Genomic DNA, 17813 nt, shown 5'->3' on the forward strand with positions numbered 1-17813 from the left:
ATCCATTTACTACTTTATTTTGTTAAAATAAAATTGGTCTAATGTTGACTATTGGGTACTCTTTCAGTCAGTTCCTGTATATCTTTGACATACCTTTTCATTGCAGGGTTGTTTTTTTTTTTTTTTTTAAGGCATTTTTCTTACTTCCTAGTGCTATAAGACATTTCAGGTTCATCTTGTCTATTTTGTGCTCCAGTTCAAGAATCAGTCATTTCTCCAAGGAACTCTGGTTTATTTTATTGGAGAATGGTTTTAGAAACCACAGTTTTGGTGCTAGATGTTCTTTTTTTTTAGTTTAAATTCAGTTAGCCAACATATAGTACATCATTAGTTTCAGATGTAGAGTTCAATAATTCATCAGTTGCATAGAACACCCAGTGCTCATCTCGTCACATGCCCTCTTGTTGCTAATGGGTGTCATTGCTTCTTGGCCCTCTCAGCTGACAGAACAAGGAGATATATGTGTATATACTAACCATGTACACATATATCTATAAATGTTCCATATGTATGTTACCATCTGTATCTATATTAAGCTAAATATGACATCACATTGATGTCTTCAATTCTAATTCATTACCACATGATCATTCTAGAATTTCCCCCTTATTTGTAACCTCTCACTCTCACAGTGAGAAACCTGACTCTCACCACTTGACATTCTTTGTCTTGCCTTATAAATCTTAGAATTAGTTTGTATATTCTTTAGGAAATAGCTTATGAGATTTTCTTCTGAGATTTTAATTGGGATTGAACTAAATCAAGTTGTGAAGAAATGACATCTTACTGAGTCTTCAAATCCATGAACACAGAATATCTTGCCCTTTTAAAGGTATTCTTTGATTATTTTTTATTGGTAGTTTTGCATTTTTTAGTTTTCCATATTTTCCATATATAATTCCTATACATATTTTGCTAGATTTATATCTAGCACCAATTTGTTGGGTGCTATTATAAATGTATTAAAATCCCAAATCCCAGTTGTTCATTGATAGTGTGGAAGAAAACAATAGACCTTTTTGTATTAACCATGTATCCTGTACTTTGCTGTACTTTGCTGTACACTTATTTATTTCAGGAGATTTTTCTTTTTGTTAAGTTTTAGAATTTTCTGTATAGATAACCAAATCATCTGTGAAGAGAGATGGTTTTATTTCTTCCATTTCCAATTGATATGGCTTTTTTTTCTTATTTTAGCACTCTCGTTAAAAGTTCTAGTACAATGTTAAATAGGAGTGGGAAAGATAACATCCATGCCTTGTTTCTTATCTCAGGAGGAAAGGATTCAGTTTCCCATCATCAAATGTAATGTTAGCTGTAGGTGTTTTAGAGATGTTCTTTATCAAATTGAAGAAATTCCCTCTATTCTTACTTTGCTGAAAATCTTTGCCATTGTATAGTTGTTGGATTTCTGATATGATCATATACTCATTCTTCTTTAATCTGTTGATATAGTAGATTACATTGGTTGGTTTTTAAATGTGGAAATAGCCTTGCATGCCTGGAATAAATACCATTTGTTTGTGGTATGTAAATTTGTGTATACATTGTTAGGTTCAGTTTGGTAATATTTTGTTAAGGATTTTTGAATCCATGGGAGATTTTGGTCCTTTCCTTGCCTTTCTTTTAATGATGTATTTGGGTTTGGTAGTAGGCATCATAGAATGAATTAGGAACTACTCCCTCTGATTCTATCTTCTGGAAAAGATTATGGAGAATGGATATCATTTCTTCCTTAAATGTTTGGTAAAATTTACCAGGGAAATCATCTGGGCCAAGTATTTTCTTCTTTGGAAGACTATTAAGTATTATTTAAATATATTTAATATATATAGGGTTATTCAGGCTACCTGGTTCTCCTTTTGTGGATTTTGGTTATTTGTGTCTTTGCAGAAATTAGTCCATTTCATCTAAATCATCAAATTGGTGGTGATAGAGTTATAATATTACTTACTATCCTTTTCATGATGATGGGATCAGTACTGATGATCCCTCTTTCATTTTGGTATTGGTAATTTGTCTCTTCTTTCTTTTCTTGGTTAGCCTGGCCAGAGGCTTATTAATTTCATTGATTTTTTTCAACAAATCAGTTTTTGAATTCATTGATTTTCTCCATTGTTTTCTTGTTTTTAATTTTACAGAATTCTGCTCCAGTTTTTTATCATTTCTTTTCTTTTTTGCTTTAGGCTTAAATGTTCTTTCTCTATTTTACTATGATGAAAGCTTAGGTTATTGATTTGAAACCTTTTTTCATTAAAAAATATGCCTTTAGGGGCACCTGGGTGGCTCAGTTGGTTAAGTGGCTGCCTTCGGCTCAGGTCATAATTCCAGGGTTCTGGGATTGAGCCCCGCGTTGGGCTCCCTGCTCAGCGGGAAGCCTGCTTCTCCTTCTCCCTCTGCCTGCCACTCCCCCTGCTTCTGCTCATTCTCTCTCTCTGTCAAATAAATGAATAAAATCTTTAAAAAATATATGCCTTTAATGCTATACATTTTCTCTAAGCACTACCTTTATTGCATTGCACACATTTTAATAAAAATTGTATTTTCATTTAGTTTGAAATATTTAAAATTTTCTCGTGAGGTTCCCCCCCCCCCCCGCCAAGTGCTATTTTGAAGTATGTTGTTTAATTTCCATATATTTGGAGTTCTTCCAGTTATCTTTCCTTGATTTTTAGTTTAACTCCATTGTAGTCTAGAATTTACCTTATATGATTCCTATTCTTTAAAATTTGTGAAGGTGTATTTATGACCAGAATGTGGCTTATCTTGGTATTTCATGGAAGCTTGAGAGGAATGTGTATGTAATCTGCTGATGTTGGATGGAGTGAACTATAAATGTCAGTTAGATCAACTTGATTGATAGTGCTGTTCAAGTCAACTATATCTTTATTGATTTTCTGCCTGCTTGATCTATCAATTATTGAAAGGGAGGTGTTGACCTCTCCAACTATAATTGTGCACTATTTCTCCTTTCAGTTCTATCAATTTTTATCTCACATATTTTGACATTTTCTGTTTCGGTGCATACATGTTTAGGATTGTTATGTCTTTTTAGAGTATTAATATTTTTCTATTATGTAGTTCTGTTCTTTATCTCCGATGTTTCCTTGTTTTGAAGTCTACCTTGTCTGAAATTAATATAGCTACTCCAGCTTTCTTTTGATTAGTTTAACTCTGTGCATATTTACCAAGGATTACTTTTCTCCTCTCCCAGCTAGAGCCACAAGGGGATCTTTCTTGAGTCTTTATCTTAAGAACCTGGTGGGTTCCTGGAGATAAACACCACGTGGCCCTAATATATATATATATATATATTTATTCTTTTTTTTTAAAGATTTTATTTATTTATTTGAGAGAGAGAGAATGAGAGATAGAGAGCATGAGAGGGAAGAGGGTCAGAGGGAGAAGCAGACTCCCCACTGAGCAGGGAGCCCGATGTGGGACTCGATCCCGGGACTCCAGGATCATGACCTGAGCCGAAGGCAGTCGCCTAACCAACTGAGCCACCCAGGCGCCCTATATATTTTTATTCTTAAGCTAGTATACACTGAGCCTCCAGAAATTCATCAAAATTGTCATGTACATATCCAACTAATTTGAGGTCTCAGCAACTTCTATTCCAGGTGAGTAGATCTTGTCTTTGACTCTCTGGGTTTACCTTTCTCTCTAGATGTTGAAGTAGCAATTTGCCCTGCAAACTTAGATCTCTGATTTGTTCAAAAAAGGTCACTGATTTTCTGTTTGTTCAACTTTCTGTGTTGTGAGGACAGGACATTGCGTTGGAGCTGAAACAAAGTTCAGCTTATGTCTTACATTTTTATTTGCTGCATTCCCTGCCCCCCTAACCATTTTGTTATTTCAACCTTTTCATATCCCTCTGCTGAGTATGCCTCCTATATTGGATGTATTACTGGATCTTATTTTTTTAGTCCAATCTAAAGTCTTTTGATCTGTGAATTTAAACAATTTGTATTTATTATAATTACTGCTAAAATATAAGTTCTTCCATGTTATTTTGTATTTTCTATGTTTGCTTCTTTTTTAAACTTCCTTTCTTGTCTTCTATCTATTGCATTTTTTTTTAATTTAAGGTTATACTTTTATTTTTATTCTTTAGGAGATTACTCCTACTAGGGCTCATCCCTAAATTTATTTTTCTTATTCATTTTTAAGTTTCTGTATCCTATCTCTTCCTGAACTAAATGATTGCTTGAATACCTACAACTACTTCTGTTTTATCATTACCCACTCTCTACACTCCACCCATTCATATTGTATGTTGGTATCTCTCCAGGTTTAAGTTCAGTTGGGAGAGCCATCAACATGCTATTTGCCATCTTATCAGTTATGGAAAATCTTTGCTGTAACATTCAGTGGATCAAAACTCTAATTTATACCTCATGTATCACTTGCTAGGGACAGCAACAATGCATCTAGTCTACTTGGAATTAGAATCATAAAATTTTTGTGCAGAAAGTGATCTTAGAGATCATTTAGTAAAGTAGTATTTAATAGATAAAGGATCATTTCCTAGTGGTTCTCCAAGCAGGTTGCTCCTACCATGCCCATGTTATAGAAAATGAATGCAGTTAATTACAAAGCTTAGCTACTCTACATAATATATGTAGTGTCACTTCCATCTCTAAATAAGCTTCCAGAAAATTTCAGAAAAAAAAGGCAAGTATCACTCTAATGTCATAAAGGCCAAGTGATTTAGGCTAGTTTCATGTTTTTCAGAGAAATAGACATAGAACTAGGTGGATTAGGTGACTATGGTCCAGGTCATGTAGCATGTTAGAAGCAGACTACTGTTCTCATGCTCAGTCCCTGGAACCATAATGGCTCCTATTTAGAATCTATTTTGTGTAGGAGTACATGAGGAAATAGCTACACGTGAGTACATAAGAATTCCATATTACAATACAATGCCGTAAGAAGGAGAAAGTAATTTTCATTATAAGCCATTCCTTTCAGTTGTTCAAAGCCTTCTGAAATAATATCTTTTAGATTTAAATTATCCATGCTTGAAAAAAGCATGGTTGAAGACGGGAGGTAATTTTATTTTGAAAAATTTGGGCAGACTCTTTTTGAGATACATCAGATTAGTAGAAAGTTAAAGAAGGAAAAAATAGTAAAAACTCACAAACTCCATAGCTTCTCTTTAACTCTCAACTTGCTGAATTGGTAACTTTCTTTAGATTAAATTCTTCATTTAATTGGAATAAAATCATAAAATAGTTGAATAATTAAAAAATGTTAGGCCATTTAATTTTTAATGTATTAATTGAAAGTACCAATAAACATTATAGCCCCAATTTTCTCATTTCAGCTAGCACCATTTTTTTCTTTTAAGAACATCACAAATACATACAATAGCAGAACCACACACACAAACTTGTATTTGGGTGGATCATTTGAGCATGGTAAAGTCAGGAGTTTTCAGATTAAAGTTTCTTTCTGAAATAAAACACAAATTCAATATTTTCTGCAATTTCCTTTTTCTTACTGAATATTTCATTAGGCATTTTTACTTTGATTGAAAGGAACAAAGAACTGCTCTACCAACCAAGCAATGGAGGCTTATTGGAAGGACAGATGTGGTCTGGAACCAGAAGAGGAAACTCATTGAGAACTGAATTGCTCCTTCTTGATCTCACTCGTAGAGTCTTAGCTTCTTTCTGGGTGTCTGTTTTGGCTCCTTTCTTCCTTCTAACAGATTCTTTTATTTATGTGAAGCCTCAGCTCCCTCCTGACTTCAGTGTGTACTGGGTTATTGCAATCTCTCGGACTTCCCTGTACATCATGACTGTCCATTTCCACCTTATCCATGGGGAACAGAACCCATCCACCAACAGGTTGCAGTGATGTTCACTTTGATGCACCTGGTTTTAGGTAGGCGTCAGTGAGGACATGTAGTACCAGCTATGGCTACCTAGGTTTCAAGGGCTGATGGAGGACATGCAGACTGTTATGTCTCTAGCACAGATATTTACTTATGTACATATTTAATCAGGAATGACAAAGGGATACATATACATTACCATGTCCATCTTGTCATCATAAATTATAGTTATTGGTGACCTCACTGGAATTCTCCAAAGTGTCAAAAGTGACAGTATATATGGGTGCAACTGTCTAAAATACTTTCCAAATGTATTTATTATGAATCTTTTAGGTGGATATTATTATAGTATTTTTATAAAATCCAGACACGTTGCATGAATCTCAAAATATCCAGTTGCTACACATCACAACATCTAAGGAGTTTCTATTTACAGTTTCATTGGGGTTGGGGTGGGGTAGACAATGCATGATTTTTCTTTTTTTAAATAACAAGAAGTTCAAAATGTCAAATGCTTGTTCTATTTGATCAATGCATATATACAAAGATAGAAATATTTGGTGGGGCTTGTGAGATGATCTTTGAAGCCAGAGTTTCCTCCATTCATTGACTATTAGCAGATATTTCCTTGGGACTTCTTCCTCCTAGTTAACTATTTTCAGTTGCCTAGAGTCGAAGGCCCAGGAATCAATGGCCTGAACACTGTACTTGTCCCTGGTGTAATTGTAACCATGCAACTGGAATTCATGGATCATATTGTTCCAAACAGGCTGTAGGAAATGAATGCAGGGGATTAAGAAAAGTTTCTGCACCCTCCACTTTGTGCTTTCAAGGACATAAAGCTGCAAGGGAAATAGGACAAGTGGAGAGATACAGGAGGCCAAGCTCCTTCTGGAGTAGGAGGCTTCCATCAATGGAGCAGTAGAGGTCAGGGATCCAAACCATTAAGTCCTAGTCTACCTGCTTTTAAGTTCCTACAGTCTGCCCGATTAACCAAGTGGTTCATGTGGAAACCATAATATTATAGTTTGAAAAAAAACTCCATTGAACTGCTAATTTTGTATTTATTTGAATGCATCTGGTATTTGCAAATCTTCTGCAATAGTAGAGGCTCTGGCCCAGGAATATTTCTGTATCAGGAAGATTCACTGTGGTGTAATGGAAAAAACCCTGGAACAGGCATCAAAGTGTCAGAACCTGGTTTTGTCCTGACAAGCTGTTTGACCCTGGGCCCTCATGGGACTGGGTTCTGCATCTGAAAATGCAGGTGCTTTTTTTCTTTTTCTTTTTAAAGAGTGGAACACCCATTCCATTTTCCTTCAAATGAAATTGTAAATGGAAACCTATTACATATAAGCCTTAAGGCTGAGTTGGGATACTCATGAAGCTTTCTCTTTACTCCTACAGCAGTCTCTGAGCTGTCCCTGAAGAATCCTAGGCCTTAGAAAACAGAAAATGATTAGATTATCTCAGTGGTTCTTGGGCTCTAGAGATTCTGATTCAGAAGTGTTGGGGGCTGTGACTAAGAATCTGAATTTAATTGTCCCTTCGCTCAGGTGATTCTGACATAGGCCTTGATGATTTATTTGTTTCTGAAAGTCTCTCAGTCTAAGTTACTTTAGCTTTGTGAAATTCCAGTTTGCTCATCTGCAAATATGAAGATTAAAAATATCATCGTACTTCAAAGGTTTTTTATATGTGTGTGGGGGGGATCAGATGAGATAATGTATACAAAATTGTGACTTTTAAAATGACATCTGTTGAAATATGATTTAAATACCTGACAGATTATAGAATACTATGTTATTCTAAAAATTGCGTTATGTAAAAATGCAATCCACATAGTATAAAAAAGAGTCTTCAACTCCAAAACTTCTATATTAAGATCTTCTAGAAAGAACAATTCTAATTGGGTATTTTTCTTCTGTTAGTGAAAAGAAAGTTATAAATGTACAATCTGATTGATTAAAGCAATATAGTTTTTAAAAGAATAGTACTTACTTTTACAAGTGTTCTTTTAGGAATTTTCTATATAACAGGGGGATAAAAAGGAGATCTTTTCTATTAATGTATACTCATCCCATAACAGATACCGAATTTGATAAGGGGTGGAGGGTCTGGCTGATTTTCACTGGATATAAAGAACATTCCTTCTTTTAGATGAAAACAGACTCATGGATAGTTGAAGAAGTTCAGTTCTAGGATATATTATGGTCAGCTTTATACTCAAAACACTTGTTCATATCAAAAGTCCCTAGAACTTTATTCCCTCATCTATAAAATGAGCATACAGATGATCTCTATGTCTGTCAACCTAAGTATAAGCTCTTATAGTTTATAAACAGCATTCTAGAAGGGATAAGTTACCTCAAAACATCTATATAGTCAGGAAGAGAGTGAGGCTATTGTTTGACTCATTGTCACGTTAAACTTTATTTTTGTAGCAGCTGATAGTTCCTGATGATTTTGTAGAATTTCCTGATTTAACAGGGTTGCTATTAATTAGCCTACAGCTAGAAGATACTCTGAGCCAGTAGTCCCTAACCAGGCCCCTCTCAGACCTATTGAGTAGAATTCTGATCACCCACATTTGGAAACCACTGCACAAGAGAGCCACTTGTTTGAAACAGGATTTCTCCAGATGTGACTCAATTCATTCTAGTCTGTCTATCAAACTCAAACAGCAATGGATGGTGAACTTTTCAGTAATTGTGCTGAATCCACTGTGTGTGTGTGTATGATTTGTCAACGGTGCATCCACTGTTTTAAATAGTTCTAGTAACTACTAACATGTAGGTACTTAAAAGTAAAATACAATATATCTTGCTGCAATATATATATAATATGCCATTTTATGGCTATGGGGAATTTAATATTAAATAGAAGTATGCAAATAACTAGGGTCATGTTTTATTCCCAAGTGAAATAAAATGAAAACCCTTTTAGGACTTTAGTCAACATGCCTAAATTTCTGGAGCATTCACTGCTTTATGCATATGCATATGTATATTTGTGTGAACTCTCTATTGGTACCACATGACAGGTGCTGAGAGCTCAGTTATCCCACATTGACTCTAGAATTTCTTTGTAGATGAAGGAGAAAAATATTTTAAGAAAAGTAAAATAGAAAACTGTGGGAAAAAGCTGTTGAATTCATTATAAATTAGTTATATTTATATATATTAAACATTTATAATTATTATAAATAGCCCTCTTTAAGCCCTGGTATGATGGAAAAAGACTGATGTAGAGTTTCTTAGATTTTTTTTTTTAATTGCCTTTGAATATCTTCTACTTTTCCTTGTCCAGCTTGGACATCTTCCCTACATCTGTGTTTTCTCTTATAACTGGCTTAGAAGATGTTTTTGTTGGTTGTGAGACAGCTGGTAACCTTACCTTTTACCTCATTATGTTCTTTTGAGCTCATTGTTTCGATTGCAACCAATGTCCCACTTCATTATACTGTATCCAGTACAAATATGTACTATGGGCACTCTGAGAGTTTCTTCTGGCTTATTCAATACTAAATCATAATAAAATGTCATTTTCATGTATCTCATATATATTATCACAGGAATCAGAAGGGAAAAACTTCAATCTGAAAGTTTGAAATAACTTTTATAGCTGACTATCTTAGGGATGATGTGTGTTAGCAAAATCACAAACCCATTCAAGCTAGCATGAATGAAGGGGTGCATCTGAGGATCTTTCACCGGGAGCTAGAAAGTCAGATAGCTCTTCATTTCCCTTCTCCTTATTGTAGATGTAAGGTCTTCAGCTAGTCTCTCTGGTTGCCATTTCCCAGGAGAGAGAATTTGGTTGGCTCAGATGTCATGTAATGAGGTTATCCTTCTTAGGGCTGAGGGTTGGTAGGGAGCAGATACTACAAGAAATGTCATGAGAACTGGGCAGAAGTGATAGCCTTTCTAGTAAATGACTATTGCTACTTTTTGAATTTTGGTCATATCTATTTTATTTTATTTATTTATTTTTTAAAAAATAAGTAAGTCCAGGATCTTTTAAAGTTAGTAAGACTTTTTTTAAGGATTTTTTCTTTTTTAATTTTATTTTATTATGTTATGTTAATTTTACATACATTACATCATTAGTTTTTTTAAATAATTTTTTATTGTTATGTTAATCACCATACATTACATCATTAGTTTTTGATGTAGTGTTCCATGATTCATTGTTTGTGTATAACACCCAGTGCTCCATGCAGTACGTGCCCTCTTTAATACACGTCACCAGGGTAACCCATCCGCCCCACTCCCCAGAGGGGTCATATCTATTTTATATCTATCTTCTTTTTCTAATGTGCTTTCAAGGTTAATCTATTTTAAAAACCAGGTTAAGTCCCTTCACTAGCATCCTTGTTTTTATTTTATTTTATTTTTTAATTAACATATAATGTGTTATTTGTTTCAGGGGTACAGGTCTGTGATTCATCAGTCTTACACAATTTACAGCGCTCACCATAGCACATACCCTCCCCAAAGTCCATCACCTAGCCACCTCATCCCTCTCACCCCCCTCAACTCCAGCAACCCTCAGTTTGTTTCCTGAGATTAAGTCTCTTATGGTTTGTCTCCCTCTCTGGTTTCATCTTCTTTCATTTTTCCTTCCTTTCCCCTATGATCCTCTGTCTTGTTTCTCAAATTCCTCATATCAGTGAGATTTCTCTGATTGACTTATTTCACTTAGCATAATGCCCTCTAGTTCCATCCACGTCGTTGCAAATGGTAAGATTTCATTTTTTTGATGGCTGCATAATATTCCATTGTGTATATATACCACTTCTTCTTTAGCCATTCATCTGTCGATGGACATCTTGGCTCTTTCCATAGTTTGGCTATTGTGGAAATTGCTGCTATAAACACTGGGGTGCCCATACCCCTTCGAATGACTACATTTGTATCTTTGGGGTAAATACCCAGTAGTAGCATCCTTGTTTTATTACAATTATCATAATTATTATTTTTTCTTCTCTGATGGTATACTAGTTTTGGACCAGAGTGCTCCAGGCCTCTCCCTTCTCTCCCTCTGGTCTGCGTTACAGGGCAGCAGATCACTGCTGTCCCATTGCCTGCCTCCCATTATAGCTTGGTTAGCTAATAAGCAGCACTCAAAAGAGACTGGTGTGAGTGGAAGGGAGAAGCATGGTCTTCCTTTCCCAGGTATCATTTATGTCAGTGTCAGTGCCTTCTCTGCCACCTCAGGTCCTGTGGACCATTGGGTTCCGGCTTTCTCTGTGCCCCAGCCTCTGGCTGTCATAATTTGTCTTCCTCCCTTTGTCTTTTCAGCTTAGAGGTAGCAGCTGCTTCCTGCTATTGCAAATCACTAAGCTAGCCTCACTGTCTATACCCCCTTTGGTGTCTTATCTCACACCTCACCTATGTAACCAATACTTGATTGATAGATTATTTCAGTTTAAAGTAGTGTTTGGACAAAATGTGATATAGTATAGAACTTATTCTGCTGGTCTTTTTAAAAAAAATTTAATGGACTTTATTTTTGTAGGACAGTTTTAGGTTTACAGAAAAATTGAGCAGAATTTTTAAATATCTCCTGTCTACCCCCGCTCAGTTCCCTCTATTATTGACATTTTCTATTAATGTGGTACATTTGATAAAGTTGATGAGCAAATAGTGATACATTATTATCTGAAGTCCAGAGCTTATGTTAGAGTTCACTCTTTGTGTTGTACACTTTATGTATTTTGACAATATATACTAACATGTATGCATGGTTGTAGTATCATAGAGAACTGTCTCACTGCTTTAAAAATCCATCCCTGTGTCCCACTTATTTATCCTTCCCTCCTCCTGGCAACTTCTGGTCTTTTACTGTCTTCATAGTTTGCCTTGTCAGAGTGTCATATTGTTGGAATTATACAGCCTTTTCAGATTGGCCTCTTTTAGTTAGTAATATGCATTTAATTTTCCTCTATGTTTTCTTGTGGCTCGAATTCTTCAAATTGCTGAATAATATTCTCTTGTATAGATATGCCACTATTCATTCACATATTGAAGGAATTCTTGGTTGCTTTCAAGTTTTGACACTTATGAATAAAGCTGCTCTAAACATTTGTGTGGACATATAATTTTTACTCATTTGCATAAATACCAAGGAATGCAGTTGCTGGTTGATATGGTAAGAGTGTGCTGTTTTGCAAGAAACTGTGAGACTGTCTTCCAAAGATGCTGTGCCATTTTGCATTCTCACTAGCAATAAATGAGAGTTCCTGTTGCTCCACATCCTCATCAGCATTTCAATGTATTAGATATTAGCCATTCTAATAAAATTTTTTCCACTATTGATGATAACCCAGTCTTTTTCTTTTCTGGTGGTGAAGAGATTAGATCAGTGACTATATTATGACTATCAGTAAGCATGTTTTATTAAATCGTTACTATTTCTTAAGAACTTACTTGTTTTGAAAAACTTGCTACCCATTTGCTTCTTTTGGCTCCCATTGTTTGTTTGTTTGTTTGTCCTTTGGTCAATTATTCTTGTATTTTGTTTCTTAGTTGGCAGTAAAACCAGAAATTAAGAATGTGTGTGTGTATACGTGTGTGCACATACTTGTGTGTGCAGTGTACACCTAAGCATCCATACCCAAGGCAAGTGAAGAAAAGATTTCCTGTACTGGCTCCAACATCATCCCTATCCATGTTTTCTTTGTTCGATATGCAGACCAGGAAGCCTCCATCATTGTTCACTATGGTGGCCTGTAGTTCAGGAAGGAGGAACAAGATTGTGCCTTTTCATGATCATTTTGGAAAATGTTCCAGGACTTAACCTATTTCTGCAATGTCTTTTGTGTCCATTCCCAATGCTACCACCTCCATTCCAGCCCTCCTATCTCACTTGACTCACTGCACCAATCTGCTGAATGGTGTTCTTGCCTGCATACGCTCATTCACTTCATGAAGAACCTATTCTGTGTCAACATTGTGCTAACTGACAGGGGTACGCAGACAACTGAGATATGATCTCTGCCATCAACATGTTACATTGTAATATTGTATTATAATATAGTCTTATATTACAATATCATTATATTATATTATAATATTTAAATATAATAGGAGAGAAAATTAGGTAATGACATGCTCAGAAGAGAGTCTGGTAGGTCAAACAATAGATATCACAAAATAACCATATATTCATTCATGAATACCTCCAGGTAATTAGTTTTGGGTGGGAGACTATGCTATGCTCTGTGGCTATAGCATGATCCCAATAAATATTTGTTGAATCAGTGAAAGGATGAATTCTCCTTCTCTGAATGCCAGCTAGGCCTTTGTACTTGCAATCTGAGAAGGTATAATTCTTAGGGAAGCATAAATCTCACTGTCCTTCCCACCCAAAGGCCCAGATTTAACTGAACAATAATAAAACATACTTTCTCTGTTTCTACAGAAAGAAGCAAGTCACTGTTTAGAATATTGCTTTTTTTTTTTTTCCTGATGAGTTTTGATTCAGGGAGTATATAACACTCTATAAATATCCTACATCCTCACCTACAACTTAGCTACAATTGTTTTCTCCTCTGGCTCTTAGTGTAGCCTGTGTCTAGAAATTTTTGCACTGTAAAGTCAGAAGTCTTCCCTGCAAAGAGGGCTCCTTTCTTGGGGCCTCTGTGGGAAGGAAGTAGTGAACATGTGGCGTTACCACATAGAAATGGCAAAAACTGACCCACATGCATGTATATGATCCCACAACTGACAGAACTGCTCCTGTAGTCCCTAACAATCAAGCTGGGGTTGATATGTGAGTGGTTACTGAACACTTTTTATGTGCCTGACTGGGAGCTAGGCACTTTTACATTTGTTATTACCTTGGAATAAACATGGTACCAAATTTGTCAGCAAGGAGATAGTGTGGTGAGAGTAGCTTTGGGGATGGCTGAGTACCCAGTAGCGGTCCCTGCAGAGAAGCTTGTATTTGAGATACAGGTAATAGGGAAACCTTCCAGTGAGAACAAAACCTAATAAAAGCAGCGCTTTGGGAAGACTTCCATGGCAGTGCTCCCCCCAAGCCCAGAGAGGTTGACATGTGAGGTAGACCTTAGCAAAAAAGGCCTGTGCTCAAGAAGAGCTAAAAGGTTCTCTTTTGATCCCAGTACCTTGTTCCCTGGAACATCTTATAACCTGTACGTCTGGCTTTCGTGTGCTCTGCCCTTCTAGTTTGGAGGTTTACTCAGCTCAGAAGGTAGGGATGAGGGGGTCAGCAGCACAGATGTGGCAGTTGACCCATGGAAGGGAATAAGGTCAAGACAAAAGAGTAAGGACTCCAGGACTAGAACCTGGGGAGGGAGATGGGGAAGAGGAGTCAGCAAAAAAACCAGAGGGCTTTGCAGCAAGAGCGAGACATAAACAATGAATCAGTCTACTGTAATATCAGCAAAACCAAGTTTTAAGAAGGAAGGAGTGCTTTTTGGTATCAAGGGCAGTAGCGCCTGTTAAGAACCGAGGAAGTCTAGGGGCACCTGGGTGGCTCAGATGGTTAAGCGTCTGCCTTCGGCTCAGGTCATGATCCCAGGGCCCTGGGATCGAGTCCCGCGTCAGGCTCCCTGCTAGGTGGGAGCCTGCTTCTCCCTCTGCCTCTCTCTCTCTCTCTCTCTCTCTTTCTGACTCTCATGAATAAATAAATAAAACATTTAAAAAAAAAAAAAGAACCTAGGAAGTCTATACCAGAACCCCAGTTAAAATGGATTACTTCTTCCTCTCTCATCACCCCATGCAGCTATCATTTTTTAAAAGATCAAATATATAATCAATCCCATGACCTTTTTTATACATACTATCTCAATCATTATAGCAGGCTTAATAAGTAGGTATCATCAACATCATCATTTATTTATTCCAGATTGAAAGACACTAACTCAGAGACATTAAATGCCTTGCCCAGGTTTGCACAGCTAGGAAAGCTGGAATTACAAGCCGGGTTTGTCTGTTTCCCAAGTCTGAGGTTTTAGTACAAGCATTATTTTACGGTGCTTGAGACTTTGTATGTGTCCCCCTCCCCAAAAAAGTTAAATCTCTTTCATTGCTTTTTTTTTCCTATACCACCTTACCCTCAGAGTAGCAATACAATGCAGATTAACTGAAAGGCTGAGAGAAGTGGAATGAAAAAGAATAGGCTATAATAGAATAGATGATAGAGAAGTACTTGCTACCTCTTGAAATCAGATTGCAAGGGAGTTACTTCTGACCTAAGTTTGGTTTACTATTCCCTTTCCTAGGTAGTTTGTAGGCATCTCCAGATTCACATTTCTATTTAACTGACTGGTCCAAGAATTATCTGGGGTGCCTGGGTGGCTCAGTTGGTTAGGCATCTGACTCTTGGTTTTGGCTCAGTTCATGATCTCAGGGTTGTGAAATGGAGCCACACATCAGAGTCCATGCTCAGTCTGCTTGAGATTCTCTCCCTCTGCCTCTCCCCCTGCTTCCTCTCTCTCTCAAAATAAATAAATAAATCTTAAAAAAAGAATTATGGTCTCAAGACCATAACTCTTAAAGGTAACATTCTAAATCTAGAATAACTTTTGACTCACTGGTCCTTTCCATTTCCTGAACACGCTATCTAACAGAGCTCTTATTTGCATAGAGTTTTCTAAATGCAATACAGGCTGATCTTGGTAAAAGAAAACGCAAGGAGTGTTGAGTGAAATGGAATTATTTTGCTCGTTCTGAATATAATATTTGATTTGTCCTTCCTTGTCATCTGAAAAGGAGACTACCTACAGATAAAGATAAATAGAGGGCAGAAGGATGCAGATCCTTTAACAAATATGATAGGCAAAAGGTCTGAATAGTCAACTCCATTTGCAGACACTCCTGTGCAAATTAGATAGTTGGATTTTCCCCCAGGTCGGTGAATGTTGGAGGATATTTAAAATCAGGGTGGTAGATGGCCTTTTTATTAAAATAAAAAAAAAGGAGTGTGTGCAATAGAAGTTTGCATTTGAATGAACCACAGGGATCACTGGATTCTCATTGGCTCTCACAGATAAAGAAATTGAGATGATCACAGGGATCACTGGATTCTCATTGGCTCTCACAGATAAAGAAACATCACAAAACTAAGAAGGTGGTGAGTACACCAGACTCTGTCCTGGCCTGTTCTCTGGTTGCTGTAGAAACCTGCCAACAGCTCTGCAAATCCTCCTCTCAACTCCCCTGAAACAAAATACTGAACTTTTCAAGTGTTCCCAATCTTGAGTTATAAACTATGTTTTGGGATATTAAATACCAGTGTCCACTTCTTGATGCATATATAATAAAATATTTGGAGGTGTAGAGAACATGGTTCTAGAGCTAGTTTGATTCACTTGCTTAAGAAGTGTTTATTGAACTCCTGCTCTGTGCCAGGCACTGTACAAGATGGGCTAGACCCAAAGTGTGCAATGGTGAGCAAGACATGGGCCCTAAACTCTAGGAACTTCAAGGATAGTGAAACTGACTTCTTGTTCTGCCACTTAGGAGCTTTACATTGGGTTAGTTACCTAACCTCTTGGAGTCTCAATTTCCTCATCTATATAATGGGATAATAATAGCTTAGAGAGTTACTGTATAAAGAAAGGTACACACAAAAGTGCTAATACATAGGAGCTCAGTAAATGGAGCTATTATTAGCAGCTTCATTTTACAAGCAAGGAAACCATGATCCAGAAAGGGCCAAGCAACATGCTGAAGGTCAGTCACACTGTTGTAGGCAATCTGATTCATTCATAGGTCCAGATTGATATGGCCTGGGGAATCCCTGAGCATGTTCAAGGATGTACCCTTCAGTTAAATTTTGTTGATTATATCTCGTGTCATAGTTGCTTTCTGTAGTACATTTTATATTGCAATCTCTTGGTATATTGGTATATTGGCTATTGGTATATATCCAATACCAAAGATGATTTAACAGCTGTTAAAGGGAAAAATCCCTGATGTTCCTGAATTGAATTCTTCATTTCTCATAATGAAAGGAACTTCACAGTCCATTTAATGCATCCTCCCTATTTGGTCATTCAAATAAAGTCCTGTACTACTGGCTTTCTTAATTTTAAAGGATGCTTAAGTATCAGATAATCATCATATGAAAGCACACTCATGGTTACAGAGCTTTCCTGTTCAAATAGTATGTTCTGTCCAGACCAGCATGGTGGGTTTGCTACTGGGTAAGGGAAGGTGAAGACATAACTGGAGCCCATTCAATAACACTCAAATACGTTCAGAAAGATTTAAATTTAAAGGTGAATGAAATTTTAATAAGTACCAATATTTTCTATTATCCCATACCAAACTTCATTTTAGAGAAAAAATCTTGTACCTCTTTCAGGACTCAGTTTTAGTTCACTCACTCTGGAGAAAGGCGAGGAAGAGATCTTCATCATTGGCTCAACCTCTCTGCTCCTCCGTCCTCATCAGCCGTTTCTTCCCCAGGGCTTCTCCTGCCTCAGGATCACTGGGAGCTTGTTACAAAGATGGATTCCTAGAGTTGGTCAGACCAACTGAATCTGGTCTTCTGGGGGTTGTGTGGGGTTGGTTTGAGAGAATCTACAATTTAAACAAGCTCCCCAGGTGACATTTTCCCCACAATAAAGTTTGAGAACAACTGCAGGTGTGTCTGTTTATTGTTTCACTCTGGTCCTTGTTTTTAACCAGTGGTTCTCAAACCCGGTTGCATGTGAGAACCACCTGGGAAGCTTTGAAAAAATACTGATGCCAGAACCCCACCCACGGTGATCCTGAAATAACTGGTCTGGGATTGAGCTAGCCACCAGTATTTTCTCCAAGTGATTTTCATCTGAAGCCAGAGTTGAGAGCCACAGCAATGCTTCTGAGATCCCTACCTGATGTTTTCACACATCCACCCTCTATCTCCGTGTTCTGCCCCCTTTCTATTATGTTCCAATTTGCTGCCGCTTTTCCTTGTCTTGTACATCCCTAAGTCCTGACAGATGGAATTCACA

General features: G+C 36.9%; 1 long non-coding RNA gene across 1 annotated transcript; it reads left to right on the forward strand.

The window, feature by feature from the left end:
• The first annotated feature begins 659 nt into the window (after window positions 1-659).
• LOC113924097 lies at window positions 660-17442 on the forward strand. The gene is made up of 3 exons (XR_003520531.2): window positions 660-832; window positions 15860-15943; window positions 17180-17442. It is a non-coding gene; the product is annotated as an uncharacterized LOC113924097 (long non-coding RNA).
• The last annotated feature ends 371 nt before the right edge of the window (window positions 17443-17813 follow it).

This window comes from Zalophus californianus, chromosome 2, assembly GCF_009762305.2.
Source record: "Zalophus californianus isolate mZalCal1 chromosome 2, mZalCal1.pri.v2, whole genome shotgun sequence".
Lineage (NCBI taxonomy): Eukaryota > Metazoa > Chordata > Mammalia > Carnivora > Otariidae > Zalophus > Zalophus californianus.